General features: G+C 34.9%; 1 protein-coding gene across 6 annotated transcripts in view; it reads right to left on the minus strand.

The window, feature by feature from the left end:
• LOC140061062 (DNA repair protein RAD51 homolog 2-like) overlaps positions 1-18340 on the minus strand; it is a 138227-nt gene that overhangs the window by 58734 nt on the left and 61153 nt on the right. The window lies entirely within an intron of this gene.

An 18340-nucleotide genomic window follows, 5' to 3' on the forward strand; every position in this document is an offset into this window, starting at 1 on the left:
GCGTTTTAAAGCTTGGTTCCCACTAGAACGTAACGCAAGGACGTGAACGTAACGCAAGCGTTTTAAAGCTTGGTTCCCACTAGAACGTAACGCAAGGACGTAAACGCAACGCAAGCGTTTTAAAGCTTGGTTCCCACTAGAACGTAACGCAGGGACATAAACGCAACGCAAGCGTTTTAAAGCTTGGTTCCCACTAGAACGTAACGCAAGGACGTAAACGCAACGCAAGCGTTTTAAAGCTTGGTTCCCACTAGAACGTAACGCAAGGACGTAAACGCAACGCAAGCGTTTTAAAGCTTGGTTCCCACTAGAACGTAACGCAAGGACGTGAACGTAACGCAAGCATTTTAAAGCTTGGTTCCCACTAGAACGTAACGCAAGGACGTAAACGCAACGCAAGCATTTTAAAGCTTGGTTCCCACTAGAACGTAACGCAGGGACGTAAACGCAACGCAAGCGTTTTAAAGCTTGGTTCCCACTAGAACGTAACGCAAGGACGTAAACGCAACGCAAGCGTTTTAAAGCTTGGTTCCCACTAGAACGTAACGCAAGGACGTAAACGCAACGCAAGCGTTTTAAAGCTTGGTTCCCACTAGAACGTAACGCAGGGACGTAAACGCAACGCAAGCGTTTTAAAGCTTGGTTCCCACTAGAACGTAACGCAAGGACGTAAACGCAACGCAAGCGTTTTAAAGCTTGGTTCCCACTAGAACGTAACGCAAGGACGTAAACGCAACGCAAGCGTTTTAAAGCTTGGTTCCCACTAGAACGTAAAGCAGGGACGTAAACGCAACGCAAGCGTTTTAAAGCTTGGTTCCCACTAGAACGTAAAGCAGGGACGTAAATGCAACGCAAGCGTTTTAAAGCTTGGTTCCCACTAGAACGTAACGCAAGGACGTAAACGCAACGCAAGCGTTTTAAAGCTTGGTTCCCACTAGAACGTAATGCAAGGACGTAAACGCAACGCAAGCGTTTTAAAGCTTGGTTCCCACTAGAACGTAACGCAAGGACGTAAACGCAACGCAAGCGTTTTAAAGCTTGGTTCCCACTAGAACGTAACGCAAGGACGTAAATGCAACGCAAGCGTTTTAACCAATGACAAGCGAAGTTATAGACAGTTAGCACAATCACAAGCGAATAAGCAATCGCTTGTGATTGGTCAATTCACTTGCGTTGCATTACGTCCTTGTGTTGCGTCGCTAGTGGGAACCACGCTTTAAGGGGACACCTTCGTGAGTCAACAAAGTGTCCTCTTAATAAGAATGTCCCCAGAGTTGACCATAGTGTTAAAACATAATATTGCCCTATGCCTCATTCATTTCACAGAAAAGTTTCATCTCAACAGCGGATGGGTTCTCTTATATTCTGTTGGTACTCATATTTCCGACATTTAAAACAGGCCAGCATATTTATTATTATAAATAATTTTTACAGCGGGTTTTATACCATGCCAGCCAATATGGCTACTAGGCAATTATTATAATGTTAATAACATATAGGATAGATACTGGCAGTTGCCATCTAAAATGACAAATCCCAGTTAGACAATTGTACAAAATTTATTACACAAATAATATTTCATGTAAAATAATGGTCGAATATTGTGCATAATTCTATCGAGGCAGTCATGTGTGTCGCTTACTTAGCAATCAAAATGGCTCTGTAGCAAATGCAGAATACAGTAGCCTATATTAGCATTTAAATTAGAAATATTACAATTAATGGGACCATTAGATTGATCAAAGAAAAATAGATTGATTGTAATTAGTCAGGTATTTGAAAAGTTAAATGATACATTATGTATACAAATAACCATTTAATGAGTTTAAATCTGTAAGATTAAATTGTATGTGCATGTATTTTTCTTTTAAAATGCAAACAATTTTAAGTTAGTACATTTTCGGCAAATGCAATTTTATTATTTTCACCATTTCTCTAAACTTGCATATGACCAAATAAAAAAATTGTTTTTTATTATATATTTATTTCAACAATATTTTACGAGAGTGGTCCATTCAGCCAAAGCTGATCATTAGGAACCTTAGAATACAGTTTGACGGTTTAACGACCCTTCTCTCATCAAACAGTGTAGCCACATGACTTGTCGGCGACTGGAATCTCACTTTTATGTTGGTACATCACAATAGTGAATTTCCTTACAACAACAACAAAAATTCAAAATCTAGAAGACAGAAAACTAAACTAATTTTAAGATATACAATGAATATTTCTGTTTTTTTTTTTTTTTAATCTAGTGATGGAAACTAAAACAGAAAGAATCGACTTCAAGATTTAAGATTAAATTTCCTGTCGTCTTTGACTGAATGATTTTAGTAATCAATTGTGAGAAGCCAATGATGTTAAGCACGATGACAGTTATTATATTTGATTGTAATCACTTATCATTAGCGTTACGTTTGTTAGCCACATTTAGTTAAAGGGATTGGTTTAATATATGAAAATTATAATCATATCGTTTGTTTAATTGTACGCACTAAAGCCGCGGGGCACTAATAATACATGAATATTGGAAGCTGGAATGATGAAATGAATTTTGTGGAAATCCAAACAAATATACTAATTATCAGGGCAAACGTAGAGTTTTAAAAACATCTGTAGAATAAAAATATACCATTGAGGTACAGCAATGTAGAACTGATCCTATTAAGGTGGACACCTTTGGGATCCAACAAAATGTTCACCCCTAGTATTACTAGGGGTAAACACTTTGAATGTCTGTAGTTGGCTGTAGTGTTAAAATATATATTGCCTCTCCTCTTTGTTTTACCGGAAAATGTCACTAGGGGAGTCACCTAAATAGGGGTTGTCCGTAGTGGAAAACATGCCTCTCCTCATTGTTTTACAGGAAAATGTCACTTATTAGGGGCCGAGTCACCTAAATAGGGGTTGCCCGTAGTGGAAAACATGCCTCTCCTCCTTGTTTACAGGAAAATGTCACTTATTAGGGGAGTCACCTGAATAGGGGTTGTCCGTAGTGGAAAACATGCCTCTCCTCATTGTTTTACAGGAAAATGTCACTTATTAGGGGAGTCACCTAAATAGGGGTGGTCCGTAGTGGAAAACATGCCTCTCCTCGTTTTATAGGAAAATGTCACTTATTAGGGGAGTCACCTAAATAGGGGTTGCCCGTAGTGGAAAACATGCCTCTCCTCCTTGTTTTACAGGAAAATGTCACTTATTAGGAGAGTCACCTAAATAGGGGTTGTCCGTAGTGGAAAACATGCCTCTCCTCGTTTTATAGGAAAATGTCACTAGGGGAGTCACCTAAATAGGGGTTGCCCGTAGTGGAAAACATGCCTCTCCTCCTTGTTTTACAGGAAAATGTCACTTATTAGGGGAGTCACCCGAATAGGGATTGGCCGTAGTGTGAAAACATATTATCCTTGCCACAAGAAAGGAGGGGTTCTAGGCATTATAATTTGTAGGATTTATAAAATTCTGAATTTTTTTTCAGTCATTAAGTTGAACTAATTCACTATTGTTATTTTCCCTCTAAAATACCTAGTGATATCATACTAGACAGTATTTCAGTATTAATGCGAGTTTTATCTAACGACTGCTCTGGCTTGCATCTGTCAGATATTCCATTACAGAGAACAAATATTGCATATTTCATTACACAATGATAACTTGTAAAATTGTTCCAACGACACACTCTCCAGTTGAAGCCATAAATTATATGCAATTGATTGCTGAATATAGCAACAGTGTTTTTAGTATTCATCTTAAACACATTGAATACTCACATCAGTTAAGGAGAGACAAGAAAGAAAAAGAGTATTGACAGAACATGAAAACCTTCATTTTTGTCAAAACATTTAACAATTACTCTCCATCGGATCAATTTAAATTAAATAAAGTAAAAGAAAAATACTGAAATAATGTGTGGTTGGTGAAGACGAGAACATCTATGAGTAACAATAAATATTATTTCTTATAATTAATATAATTAATATTTATTGGTTACTCTCCTTTAAAACGGAGGAACACTCTCGTAACAAGAGGTTCGACCTATACAAAAATGTTTACAAAATAACGTCATACAGTTATTATAGTATTCAATAAATTGACACCAAAGAAGATTTATGTCTGAGGACCCCAATGGAAATAAGTTTTCTTTTAAACTTTCTTGGGTTATTCCTCGGTTCATTCTATTAATATTTTTATCTTGTGCTTTTTTCTATGTTATGTTTGTCTTTGTATTTTTGAGTGAACCAAATAAAACTGAACTGAACTGAACTGATACTCTTCTCCTTGATATACAGACGCCATAATTTCAGACCATAAGTTTACACCAAACAAGATTCAAACTGAGAAACTTCTGCTAATATGCAGGTGTCATACTTGTAGACAATGAGTAACAACACATAAATTTACACCAAACAAGATTTGAACTGGAACTCTTCTCCTTGATACATAGGTGCCATAATTTTAGACCACAAGTTAAAAAAAAACCAACAAATTTACACCAAACAAGATTCGAACTGAGAATCTTCTGTTTAATATGCAGGTGCTATACTTTCAGACCATTGGCTAAGGAAACAAGTTTTGAACTGAGAAACTTCTGAATAAGCAGGTTACATACTTTTAGACAATGAGTAACATAAAATAAATTTACTACTAAGAAGATTCGAACTGATATTTCACTACTTGATAATGCAGGTGCCATACTTTCAGACCATTGGCTAAGTATTTTCTAATCTGATTGAACAATTCTTATCACCCTCAATATTGTATTATGCAGGTGCCATACTTTCAGACCATTGCATGGCTAAGTATTTTCTAATCTGATTGAACAATTCTTTTCACCCTCAATATTGTATTATGCAGGTGCCATACTTTCAGACCATTGCATGGCTAAGTATTTTCTAATCTGATTGAACAATTCTTTTCACCCTCAATATTGTATTATGCAGGTGCCATACTTTCAGACCATTGGCTAAGTATTTTCTAATCTGATTGAACAATTCTTTTCACCCTCAATATTGTATCAAACTTTAATTATCCACAGAAATCAAATTGATACACCTTCTGTTTTGAAGAATAAAATCATATTGTTAATCTCTGAGGAGATACTAAAATAAATTTCCAAGCGTGCGAGCAACTCTCTAAACCGAATATTACTAAAATGTGTAAACCGTAAAGATGAGGAAATCTGCAGAAGTAAAACACTTGTATCGTTTTTATCTTTATTGTCATTCTAGGTAACATTTAAAAGCGAATACTACATTAGTGTTATCTTACAATCATCAATTTACATATGCTGTATAGTCACTGTAAATACAATTTGTTGAGAAATAAAAGTGAAGAAGTATTCATTTTCAAACCTTTTTAACAATTTCAATTTGTTATTGTTAGTACACTTTTTTTTTTTTTATATGGTGGGGGGGGGGGGGAGGCGAAGGGATGGAGACACAGTAGGGGTGGAAGGTAAAACAAATTTAAGAGCAAATTCTCTGTCTGCACTATCAAATTATTTTGGCAAAAAAATGTGATGTGCCCATATATGGTAATGATAATGTCATATCACTACCGTACCATATTTGGAAATATCACTACCATATTTGGGCACAAACTAGTTTGATAGAGCTTAAAACATGTAATTTGATTCAGAAAGTCTGCGTCTACTAAAAGTGTGCAAGATATCAAATGATTGTTATCATATACACCATAATGTGTCAAAAGCTGCTGATGTAATTTAATAGAAGGAATACATTATGAGGTATACATAATAAAGCATGGGGTTTTTATCTGATATTTTAAAAATATGGACATATTTTTGGAGCAATTTCAAGTAAATTACCCTTTAAACACACAACAATCTTGCTTGCATTTTGAATGATGTTTTTTATCTGTATTTTACCATATTTTTAACCTTGTATATTTTAATCTCATTTTTGTATTTTTATGTGAATTTTTAACTTTGAACAAACAAAAACAATTTCAAACCATGTACTGTATTTTAGTGTGTTTGACTATGAATAAATAAAATATCTAAATATCTATTACATTAAAGATGGTTTGTGATATTGTGAGAAACACAATTTATATATCCCCTGTTTAACCTTTCATCTATTAATTAGTAATAAAAACAATTAGTCTTACCGAAAGCAAAACTAATGTTTAAAACGATAAACTGGATGGCAGGGTGATTGAGGGAGTTAAGTGAATTATATGCAATATAGTAGAGCAGTTAACGCCATAAAAATAGCCAAGTTGTGCACTTTATTACCAAAGCATGAAACTTTCCACAAAGTTTCTTTGATGTATATAGATTCAAAATATCGGGGGGTGCCAAGTGTCCAACGTCCGGTATGGCGGCCATCTTAATTTCAAAATGGCCACCATAAAAACAAAAAGTGTTCATATCTTGGCAACTATAAACAGTAGAGACTTGATTCTGGTGTTAAATTGTTCACAAACCACATATTTCTATTTGCTCTAATGAAAAGTTTCATCCAAAAATGACCGGAAATGACGTTTCTTCCAGTTTGACCTTTGACCTCTTATCTGTATATCTCAGTAACTACTGATCATTTTCAATCGATTTTGGTGTCATTTTGTTCAGAATAAAGACATTTATATTTGTAGTAATGAAACATTTTCACATAAAATGACTGGAAATACAATTTATAACCTTTGACATATATAATTATGTGAACATACTGTATGTGGTTAAATTGGTATAAATGCACCTAATTTTTTTACCGAAATAAATGACACAGAATTATTATTCTGAATTTTTAACTTTTGATGTGATAGGATAGGCATAAAGTATGACAGATCACTGAGCTCATCTATGCCGACATGTTTGCTAAACTGTGATGTGTCAATCGTTTTTTCGTTGCATCTAAAAAAATGTACTCCATTTTATGGTAATGGGCCTTTGCTGTAAACCTTTCATCTGAATCCTTTTCCTCGATTTTCTCTAGTCATTGATTTTTTAGCAAAATCCGAACTAAATCAATTCGTAAAAGACATCTCAATATAATTATTCAAGTAATCCTCAAATTAGTGACATGGACCTACAATATACTGTTCTGTACAAGACCTGTTTAGGCATCCACCTGTGGACTTTCACTTTAAAGGTCTTGGTTTCCTAATCATACAAGAAACAATGTCTAATTTAATCAATCAAAGTAGTGGGTCCTGACAAAGAAGGGGGTGTAAGACCATCCACAGACAAAGAAGGGGGTGTAAGACCATCCACAGACAAAGAAGGGGTTGTAAGACCATCCACATACAAAGAAGAGGGTATAAGACCATCCACAGACAAAAAAGGAGGTGTAAGACCATCCACAGACAAAGAAGGGGGTGTAGAACCGTCCACTGACAAAGAAAGGGGTATAGGACCACTTACAGACAAAGAAGGGGTATAAGACCATTCACAGACAAAAAAGGAGGTGTAGGACCATCGGACCATCCACAGACAAAAAAGGGGATGTAAGACCACCCACAGACAAAGAAGGGTGTAAGACCATCCACACACAAAGAAGGAGGTATAAGACCATCCACAGACAACGAAAGGGGTGTAAGGCCATCTACAGACAAAGAAGGGGATGTAGGACCGTCCACAGACAAAGAAGGGGGTATAAGACCATCCACTGACAAAAAAATGGGTATAGGACCATCCACAGACAAAGAAGGGGGCGTAGGACCGTCCACAGACAAAGAAGGGGGTGCAAGACCATCCACTGACAAAGAAAGGGGTATAGGACCACTTACAGACAAAGAAGAGGGTATAAGACCATCCCCAGACAAATAAGGGGTATAGGACCATCCACAGACAAAGAAGGGGGTGTAGGACCATCCACAGACAAAGAAGGGGAGAAGACCATCCACAGACAAAGAAGGGGATATAAGACCATCCACAGACAAAGAAATAAGACCATCCACAGACAAATTAAAGGAGTGCAAGACCATCCATACACAAAGGGGTGTATAAGACCATCCACATACAAAAAAGGGGTGTAATACCATCAACGGACAAAGAAAGGGGTGTAATACCATCAACAGACAAAGAAGGGGGTATAAGATCACCCACAGGCACAGAAGGGGCATAAAACCGTCCACAGAAAAAGAAAGGGGTGTAAGACCATCCACAGACAAAGAAGGGGGTGTAGAACCGTCCACAGACAAAGAAGGGGGTGTAAGACCATCCACCACTGACAAAGAAAGGGGTATAGGACCACTTACAGACAAAGAAGGGGTATAAGACCATCCACAGACAAATTAAAGAAGTGCAAGACCAGCCATACACAAAGAAAGGGGTGTATAAGACCATCCACATACAAAAAAGGGGTGTAATACCATCAACGGATAAAGAAAGGGGTGTAATACCATCAACAGACAAAGAAGGGGGTATAAGATCACCCACAGGCACAGAAGGGGGTATAAGACCGTCCACAGAAAAAGAAAGGGGTGTAAGACCATCCACAGACAAAGAAGGGGGTGTAGAACCGTCCACTGACAAAGAAAAGGGTATAGGACCACTTACAGACAAAGAAGGGGTATAAGACCATTCACAGACAAAAAAGGAGGTGTAGGACCATCGGACCATCCACAGACAAAAAAGGGGATGTAAGACCACCCACAGACAAAGAAGGGTGTAAGACCATCCACATACAAAGAAGGGATTATAAGACCATCTACAGACAAAGACAGGGGTGTAAGTCCATCCACACACAAAGAAAGGGGTTTAATAACATCAACAGACAAAGAAAGGGGTGCAATACCATCAATAGACACAGAAGGGGGTATAAGACTATCCACAGACAAAGAAAGGGGTATAAGACCGTCCACAGACAAAGAAAGGGGTGTAAGACCATCCACAGACAAAGAAGGGTGCATAAGACTATCCACAGACAAAGAAGGGGGTGTAGGACCATCCACAGAAAAAGAAGGGGTGTAGGACCATCCACAGACAAAGAAGGGAGTGTAGGACCATCCACAGACAAAGAAGGGGTGTAAGACCATCTACAGACAAAGAAATGGGTGTAAGACCATCCACACATAAAGAAAGGGGTGTAATAATACCATCAACAGACACAGAAGCGGGTAAAGACCATCCACAGACAAAGAATGGGGTATAAGATCATCTACAGACAAAGAAGGAGGGTTAGGACCATATTAACCGAGGAAGCATACAAAAATAAGATGCAATCAAAATAGGCCTACCACTTGGAAAACAATAAATTGTAGAATAACTATGGCTTAATTGTTGAAATAGAAAGGGTTCTTTGTAAGGTCATTAATAATATATTGATATAAACACGATCATCATACTATATTCATTTGACAATCAAATACAGTCTGTCTCGAAAAGAAGCTCATACTATCACCTTTTCGATAACATGTATGTTATTTCCTCTGTCAAACTATTAAAACTTTTAGCGAATCAGAAGGTGCCAATGGCAACATCATTGAACTAATGGTACCACCAAGCACACTGTTTACCAATTTTATGTACTATATACAATTTAAGTCCATTAATCATTTAATATAATTACGCCTATCAGGTTAAAGTTCAAAATTAGGTGCACTTTAGACCAACAAAAACCACCTACAGTATATTCACATAATTAAAAATCAATAAATTAATGTCAAAGGTCATAAATTGTATTTCCGGTCATTTTATGTGAAAACGTTTCATTACTACAAATATAAATGTATTTATTCTGAACAAAATGACACCAAAATCGATTGAAAATGACCAGTAGTTACAGAGATATACAAATACGAGGTCAAAGGTCAAACTGTAAGAAATGTCATTTCCGGTCATTTTTGGACGAAACTTTTCATTAGAGCAAATAGAAATATATAGTTTGTGAACAATTTGAGACCAGAATTAAGTCTCTAATGTGTATAGTTGCCAAGATATGAACATTTTTTGTTTTTATGGTGGCCATTTTGAAATCAAGATGGCCGCCATACCGGACGTTGGACACTTGGCACCCCCCGATATTTTGAATCTATATACATCAAAGAAACTTTGTGACAAGTTTCATGCTTTGGTAATAAAATGCACAGCTCATGTCATTAACTGCTCTACTAATAAGAAGATAACTGAATTGACTGTGGATAGGTTTGTCAAAACAACATAACACTCTCCTATCCTGATAAACCATTTAAGTGTTTTTATAAGAGCTCTGATTGATGTTGAGATAAGAGACATCAATGCTTGCCTCTAGTTGTGGTAACATGACATGTGAGGTTCCGAGAGGGAAGAAAGCACATTGCTAGGGGTGGGGTAGGTGTTGGTGTGGGTCAGGTGACTACTGTTTAACTAACAGAATAAAATCACTTCATGTAAACAAAGGAAATCTGAGAGCAATCATATACATTAAAGCACAGTGAAACCTCTATTAAGGGGACACTTTAAGGACCCAATAAAGGGTCCATTTAATAGGGGGTTCATGAATAAGGGTTGGTCGTAGTGTTAAAATGCCTCTTGTCCGTTTTCTGAGAAAGATTCTTCTTTAGACGTGTTCCCTGAATAGAGGTCCTAGAGGATGTATATATAGAAAAGCGGCAAGTGAGGGCCTCGCCATTCAAAATTTAATTTAATTTAATTTAATTTAATTAATTTAAATATCCTGAATACATTTTAAGGGAAACACAATACAATACAGTATTAGTTAAGTGAAATACTTAATAGTTAAGTGAAATACTGAATAGTTAAATGAAATACTTAATAGTTAAGAAAAATATCTCACTTAAGTGTGATTGGTGAATACAGCCATAGACAAAGTAGTTAGTATGGAGAAATGCACCATTTGGCAGCGGTCTTTGCCCAGCAGTTGGATTGGAACAAAATTCATAATATTTTATAAAGATTTGCATTATCCAACATAGTACTGAATTTCAATATGTTCAACCAGTTTTCTATAATCGTCTATTCTATACATTAATTTACAAGATTCAATTGCTTTCTATAAATGATCTACACAAACATTAATGTCAAAAAACGTAATAATGTTGCAATAATACATTTCATATAGAATGTATACGATTTCAAAATTAGCATTTACATTGGTGCTATGAGCAGAAGATTGCAATATAAATGTTCATTAAATGCTCTCATGTTTGCGTAATATTGACTATAAATATGTAGACTACATTATAAATTCAACATATGAGATTCAAGCATATCATATCTAATATAAAGGAACTTTTATCGTACAAATGCAGTTTTTTTTTATAAATTACGTTTTATTTGTGATAAATCAAACAATTTAATTTAATCAAGAATAAACTTTCTTTTCTGTTCGGTCTTTGTAATTAATTAGTCCAGTAGAACACATCTTTCCAGGGGACATTCTCAAAACAAGGGGAAATATATGTTTTAATAAGTGTACTATGGCCTAACCCTATTCAGGGGAACCACCCTTTAATTATTAAGGGGATACTTTGTTGCGTCCCAAGGGTTTAAAAGAGGTTCTCAAACTAGTTTTGAAAAAAGAAAATGTGATGTGCGCAAATATGGTAGTGATATGCCCAAATATGGTAGTGATATGACATCATCATGTCCATCTATGGGCACACTGCATTTCTGTTGTTGCATAAAGTTTACACCTATAACGGCAAATACTAAATTGACAATGTAACCGGCAAGGTAAAATATAGCGACAAGAATGGTATATATTTGATACCTTGCAAAAGGGATAGATTTTCCATTTTCTAAAATATTCTAGTCTGAGTAAGCTTAGGGCAAATTATAATTACGAATATGTTTAACGAGAGGCAACAAAACAGCATTGATTATTGTGAGATGTATCTAAGGGTATTGACCCGTTCTGCAAAATACTTACATCATAGTACAAATTATGTGTATAGATTTCTTGCATAACAGCACTGTGATCAATTATGCGTTTGCCTGTTATCAATTTAAGAAGTCTGGGTTGGATTCTTAGACTAATCAAGTTTAGTTTTCTTCTCATTCATTCACTTATTCAGACAGAACAATAAGAAATTCAAACAATAAAATAGAAAAAAACGATGTAGCAATATTCCTCTGTAAATATTCTACATTACCCTATTTTTTTTATTCACTGTATAAAGCTCTGTATAAAGCTCAGCTCTGTATACACTATCAAACTAGTTTGACAAAAAAACAGTGTTATTTACTCAAATATGATAGTAATATGCCCAAATATGGTAGTGATATGACATCATCATGTCCATATATGGGCACACCACATTTTGTTGTCACATAAAGTTTGATAGTGTAGACATAGCTTTAAATTTTTGTCTCATACTACTGCAAAGGTAGGTTTCATTGTAATGACGCTATATTGATAAATTAGAGCATTTGAACCCAAAACCATTGGATAGCAATGCAAGATAATGTGTACCCAGTAAATAATGCACGGAATGCTGACATTATTCTATTCACAATGTTCATTAGACGAATATTCCCAGTGGAACGCCCACACATTTTGAAAATGAACGATTTTGATGTTTATTCGTTCATTTTATCGCCCGACTTTACTTCAACTTAACAAGCCTTACAACAGAAAGACAAAATGGGTATAATCATGGCGTCTATGTCTATACTAGAATATTTTAAAATGCTACCTGACATAATGTTCGATATCATTATCACATAAACGTCAAAGATTTTACCCTATCTAATATCCAAAATATGGGAGATCAAATTTGTTGACGTAAAATTTTTTAATTATAATTATAATTCCTTTTGGCTAAAAATTACAAATGAACTTTGCAATGCAGAATGATCTTTGCAATGCAGTATAAACAGAAGTTGGCCTCTACAAAAAAATAAAACAGATATTATAGAGTCAGTATCTCATGATGACAAACAATGATCAGTCTAACTTCATGTTTATTACTTACAATATAAAATGCAAAATGCTTTATTTAGATTTGAATCTCACCCCTGAGCTAGCGCAGACGTTGTGTCCCCACCTAAAAGTGCCTCATATTTTTTGTCAGTAATTTAAAAGTACTGATCACTATAATGTTCATATTAGGTTAGGGTACATTTCGTTTGTATTCTCATTAAAGTAAAAATCTATTTTTATCAAATTACTAAACCTTCAATATTAAACCTCATGCATGAGATACGATCTGGCGTTGATTATTGCTACCCACGTATTGTAAGTGTTATAATTTACAAGCACACAATACACACTATATTAAAACTATCACTACAGTTAGTTTGTAAGACGGATAGGATATATATAGCACTAAAAACAAAGGAGACCAAACAATTATCAATATCGTTACCAACTTGAATAAACAAATACTTGTGGTGTAGAGGGTCAAAGTTTATACCCATTCTGGTCAAAGTTCATCCCCACTCTTATAAAAGTTAATACCCACTCTTAGCAAAGTTCATTTCCACTCTGGTCTAAGTTCATACACACACTGGTCAAAGTTCATACCCACTCTGGTCGAAGTTCATACTCAGTCTGATCAAAGTTCATACCCACTCTGGTCAAAGTTCATACACACACTGGTCAAAGTTCATACTCAGTCTGATTAAAGTTCATACCCACACTGGTCAAAGTTCATACCCACTCTAGTCAAAGTTTATACCCACTCTGGTCAAAGTTTATATCCACTCTGGTCAAAGTTTATACCCACTCTGGTCAAAGTTTATATCCACTCTGGTCAAAGTTCATACTCACTCTGATAAAGTTTATACTCACTCTGATCAAAGTTCATACACACTCTGATCTAAGTTCATACACACTCTGATCAAAGTTCATACACACTCTGATCAAAGTCCCATACCCACTGCTGGTAAAAGTTCATACCCACTCCGGTCAAAGTTTATATCCACTCTGGTCAAAGTTCATACTCACTCTGATAAAGTTCATACTCACTCTGATCAAAGTTCATACTCACTCTGGTCAAAGTTTTTGTTGTGTTGAAATTCATCTACACAGCACTGCAATGACAGCTTAGAAACTCATAATAGGGTCACAGAACACTGACAACATCATTTAATACATAATAAGAATGAAATATAACATCACATCAAACTATTGACAATGACCTGGAAAGAAGTTCTATTTTGTCAAGAAACATTTTGTCTAATATCACTACACTATAAAAATAAATGTACAATACATATACATCTTACATCTTACATAAACAAATTATAGAAACAGTCTTGAGTTTGGAATTTGTCATAATGATATCAAGCAAGGCTGATCAATTCCATTATTTTTGTACATGTCTCTTGGCTATATTTGAACCTACGACCTCATGTTGACAGGCAGTACCATACCATTATACCACTGCATTTATTGGACATGAATGATCTTCGTTAAAACATTTCTTTTATTGATTATGTCAGTGGCAGATCCAGAAAAACATGCACCTACAATCTTCATTTTGTTTATATTATCATAAAATAATATAATAATAAATTGATAGAAGACTGCACAAGTACATGTCAGGAGCAGATTTTTAAAAAGGGGTAACAACTAACATTAACATACAGTATTAATAAAAATCGAAAAGTAGTTCATAATTTTATTTTAGTTCTGAAAAGAAGATTGCGTGACCCCCGGCTTGACCCTAGTAGATTCACCATATTACTTATTTTGATCTCCTTTCACACATTGTCTTCTTTTTTTTTCTTATAGTTCATATATCTGTTCCTTTTGTTCAATGTGGGGAAAATAAATAAATGAAACAAACAAACAAACAAACACGGTGTTATTATTTACACAAGTTGTATTTTGATACCTCTCTTTACCTAAACAAGGCCAACAGCCATTAAGTCGCGTGCTACAATGCATAGTGATACCGGACCGACAGACAGACCGACAGACAGACAGACAGAGAGACCGACCGACCGACATAGTGAACTATACTGACCGAAATTACTGAACATGTTTAAAAATGTTGAAATGTTTAAAAACATTTATTTTTTTTAAATTTACACGTGCGTAGCCTGTCACTTTCGACGTGCTCGTATAACGTAATTTCGAGTTGAAAAGTAAGTCAAGAAAACAGAAATCGGGCAAAAAGAGTGCGCAATAACATTTAACGCGCAGTGCGCGCACAAAAATATGCGCACTCATGGCAATTTTGTAAACGCTTAAAATAGCCTGAAATGTACTCTTATTTCATCGAAAATAAATTTTGAAAATGTTAAGCGCGCGTACGCATGCGTTACATGCGCTACGCACGTAATTGTATTGCCATATGATGATTTATGCCCTGAAATTTATGAGTACCAAATTTTATTTAATTGTGATTCATGGTTGTGAAGATATGATTACAAACGTGATTTCGTTAAATCGTGCGTAGACCGCGTAATTTTTTATTGCGCACCGTGAAAACATAACCACATTGATTTCTGGCCATAAGGAATATACTGTGAAAAATTGACCTAGCTAGATTAAACTGATATCAAGATAAGGTCAGAAAGCGATAAAACGCATAGTGATACCGGACCGACAGACAGACAGACCGACAGACAGACCGACAGACAGACAGACCGACCGACTGACATAGTGAACTATAGAGTCGCTTCCACGCGACTAAAAACAAGTCTTAGGAAACATAACTTAACATACGACTATAAAAGTTATTTTCTAGTTCAGTTTACATCTTTTATCTCCAGTAATTTTTTTCCACATCTAAGTGATTAGAAACAACAAATAAAAGGGAAAACATGACTTGGATGTCAGGTAGCGGCATTAGTTATCGACAGGATCTTTAATTAAGCTTGTCTTTTTAAGTTGTTACAACTCTTATTGTCTGAAGATGTATGATGCATGAACGTCATCTCACTATCAATTCTTGCTTTGTTCGAAGTCAAACTAGTAGAAAGTAAGACACTAATCTATAATAATAATATTGTGATTTACAATATCTCCTAAGGACGCAAGGCGATATGGCGACGTTATTACCCCCGGACATTCGATATGTAGCTGTTACAATTTACAACATCTAGGCCATTCCATTGGGACTTAATTTCTAGAAAAGCAATGTGGAACATTACACTACTAATTTATATAGTGCTGTTCAAATTAATGTGCCTTTTAAGTTTCGCTGGGGTTTCATTGCAGCTACAATAATGAGGATATTATTACTACCTCTGGACAATTGACTGATGTGGCTTGGTGGTTAAGGTGCTTGTATATGAATTACAGATGCCTTGGTTCAAATCACTGTACTATCTCAGCTCTTTTTTTTAAATAACAATACTGTACAATGTAATTGTCAACACTGAATATTTCCAAATAGAAAAAATACTATTCAACATTGTTGAAAATTATTAATTACTGTAAATTTATACATATAAAGCTCTATCTACACTATCAAACTAGTTTGACAAAAAAAGTGTGATGATCGATGCACAAATATGATAGTTATATGCTTAAATATGGTAGCGATATGACATCATCATGTCCATATATGGGCACACCACGTTTTTTGTCACATAATAGTGTAGACAGAGATTAACTCAAAATAAGTTTTCATTTGTATGCTTTTTTTTATTATGAATTGAACTACATACCCCACATACAAGAAACCTCAACCACTAAGCCATTAACAATCGATCACGTAGCAGAAATTTGTAACACTACCTATATATAAGCAGACAATAATTGCACTCCAAATAGTTTTAAGTTTCTGATTTATGCTCCAGTATTCGGTAGACTACTCCCAAGAGATATATGAGGTAATCTCCACATTGTATGCGCGAGAATAACGGTTACCGATATCCTGCGTTCAAATTGGCTTTGAGTATTCAAACAATTCTAGCGCAATTACTATAAGTATTGGTATTAGCTTTGTATTGATATAATGTTATCGTGATTTACAACGCTTGATCTGTATTATCACAGCCATTAAATCTTTCTTTTAATATTATTATATGCTGTTTGTGTGTATAGATATTTAGTTTAATATTTAACACACATAGAGTGTATATACAGATGTTTCAAAATTACTTTGAAGATCATAAACATCAATAATACAAAATATAATTTTGTTTTGGATGCCTTAAGCTCTGTCTACACTATCAAACTAGTTTGAAAAAAGTGTGATAGTGATATTCCCAAATATGGTAATGATATGAAATCATCAAGTCCATATTGGTACATCACATTCTTTAGTGTAGACAAGGCCTTAAGCTTATGCGATATCTGAGCTCAAACATTTTGGGAAGCGTACATTAAATTAATATGTCACTAAAAAAAAAAAGAATAAATTCCCCGAAAGGATCTCATACTCATATGAAGTGTAAATCCAAACCATCATACGATTGAGTAAACAAACATTTTGGGAACTGACATTTAAAGTAACAAATAACTGAAAAAGAGAAAACATGTATTTTCTGACAGGATCTCATAAAAAGTGTCAGTTCAAACAATCATGGTATTGGAGCTTTGAGTGGTAAACATTTTGAGAACCCTAATATGTAAACGGAAAAAAAAATAAGCACATTTATTCTCGGAAATTTAAGATCATATACACAGGAGTAAAGTGTCAATTGAAAGCATCATGCGGTATCCAAGCCTTGGGTAAACACACTTCTGAGCATTGTAGTTTCATCACATTGCACTGTACAGAGAATCAAGGGAATTATACTAATTATACAGCCACATCAAAGGTGTTTTACAAGACGTTGAACTCGGTTGGATTTTGAGTCAACTTTATGTTGTTTTAACAGAGGTATGATAATCTATTAACAATCATGTTAAAATCAATCGTTTGAAAATATATACATTATGTAAAAGCGTTTTTCTCTTTAAATTTGACAGAATCGTCATCGTCAAATTTCTTTTTCAATCATTGATTAGTCTTGCCATCACGCTATAAATTACACATGTCATAGACTTGTACATGACACTTTTATTTCGAAAATATTTGTCAGTTTTGGTACATCATATGTTACTATTTATTAATATTAAAATAAATCTGTACAACAACTCTATTTTATTACTTACTCTTTTAATGCACAACTTTCCGAAGTCTCTTTTAAAATAGATATATTTGAATAATGTTTTAAAATACAACATAGTATGAGGTACATTTACTCTACATTGAAGGTTACTATAAGAGATAAACGAGAAAAACTGTTATGTGAAATACACTGACTAATTCAATTCCATTAGAAATTACAAGTAAAGAGTTTAGAAAATAGATAAAACCTACAGATAGCTGGATTGAGTAAGGTAGCGTAATGTGTTTTTGTCGTTTATTATTACTTGTTTTACATGCGTTAGCTGAAAATTATTGCATCTGTCTCCGCATGTAAACCCGTAAAGTGATTTTTGAAAATGTGGGTAATCAATTCAATGTTCACGTAACAACATAGAAATATTTT

The sequence above is a fragment of the Antedon mediterranea genome, chromosome 10 (genome assembly GCF_964355755.1).
Source record: "Antedon mediterranea chromosome 10, ecAntMedi1.1, whole genome shotgun sequence".
Lineage (NCBI taxonomy): Eukaryota > Metazoa > Echinodermata > Crinoidea > Comatulida > Antedonidae > Antedon > Antedon mediterranea.